The sequence below is a fragment of the Chinchilla lanigera genome, unplaced genomic scaffold (genome assembly GCF_000276665.1).
Source record: "Chinchilla lanigera isolate Chin_1 unplaced genomic scaffold, ChiLan1.0 scaffold00083, whole genome shotgun sequence".
Taxonomy (NCBI): domain Eukaryota; kingdom Metazoa; phylum Chordata; class Mammalia; order Rodentia; family Chinchillidae; genus Chinchilla; species Chinchilla lanigera.
Genome location: NW_004955484.1, coordinates 9,491,177 through 9,492,877, shown reverse-complemented (window position 1 = coordinate 9,492,877; position 1,701 = coordinate 9,491,177).

Below are 1,701 nucleotides of genomic sequence, written 5' to 3'. Positions count from 1 at the left end.
CCTCGAACTCGCAACAATCCTCCTGCCTCAGCCTCCCGAGTGCTGGGATTACAGGCATCTACCACCATGCCCGGCTTAAATGTCTGTTGTAATAAAAGGAAAAAAAAAAAAAAAAAAGACTTAAAAAGGGGAGAGTCCTCAGGACAGGGGATGTAGTTCAGTGTGAAGGCCCTGGGCTCAATCTCTTGTGCCACAAACAAAACAAAACCTCTGATTCTTGCCTCTCCTCCACCCCCACCTCCCATATTAGGTTCATTATAAAGTTTATCCTTGTTGCTGTTTTGGTTTTGCTGTGTAGCCCAGACTGGCATTAACTTGAGATCCTCCTATCTCAGCCTCCCTAATAGCTGAGATTACAAGTTTGTGTCACGACACCTGGCTCCATATTAGGTATTATTGATAATTTTTGTTTATCTTTCCATAAATGTGATGTGGCAAATCTCTTACTGTTTTTACAGAGGAAAACAATTCTATGCACACTTCTACACATAGCTTTTTTTCTCAGAACTCCTTTTACATTAAACATCTTATTAGACACATTCGGGTTCAGTTAGCCACTTCTCTACTGGGCCTCCAGTGACCTAGTTCTGTTATTCTGACATATGATGCTGCAGTGGATATCCTACTCTGTTTTAATGCCAGTGACAGAGACTTCCAGTTTTGATGGATCCTCCCGTGTTACTCTCCTGTCAATCCAGTTTGAGAACTTAGCATGTCACTCCCTGCTGCAAACCTTACTTAAGGGACTATTGTAATGAAAAGAACTTGGACTGTGCTGATTAAGACCAAGGAACTTTGGCAAGATTTACTTTCTCTGGGACGCATTCATTCACCTGTAAAACAGGATGCAATCTTACGTTCTCAGGGTGGTTATGAGAACGCACAGACTGTCTATGATCGAAGGCTTGGCATCAGAAGAGGCCTCAGTTGCCTTTTAGTTTCAGATTGTCCCAGGGTGTTCGAGCCAAAAGCTCGGGCTGAACGTGCTAGAGGAGCCCTTCTCCCGCTGGTAGATGAGTAAACTGAAGCAAGGAGAGGACCAAGGGTTTCGTCAAGACCATGAGGCAGCTCAACCGGCTCGAGTCGGACCTGCAGGGGCGGCCTCTGGATTCGCGAGCCTTCGTACCTCCGAAAGAGGCCTTGCCCGGACCCTCCCTTTTACCCAGTCCTCTCCCCATCAACGCTTTCCCACTCTTCCCTCTTCCCCAGCACGCACTCCAATATACTCTGCTCCGCTCAGGGACGATTGGGCGGGGTGGGGAGGGACTCCATTCCCGAGCACCTGAAAGCAGCAGTGTGGGATCAGTGCAGCCCCTGGGGCTCGGGAACTCGGCGACCTTCCTCCCCTCTGGGCCTCAGTGTGCCCTTTTGAGCCAGATGAACGCTAGCAGGACGTGTGTGCAGACGGTAGATGGGTGTTGTGTGGCTGTCTATTATGTGCGTTGCGTGGTGTAACTTTCCTTGTGTAGACGTGTGAAACGTGTGTGTGGTGGTGTACAGATGTGGAGGCTCACGACGTTTGGGGCTTCTAGCTCTTAAAACAGCCGTCCCTCGGGATGGTACGATCCAACCTTAGCCCTCACCTAGACCCGCAAAACTCCCTGAAGTGGAGTTTGCGCGTGCGCCACTCCGCCTGTGGCACCGCCCCTGACCCTGGAACCCCGCCTTCTCCCCGCCCACGCCACACTTTACGGCCCGGCA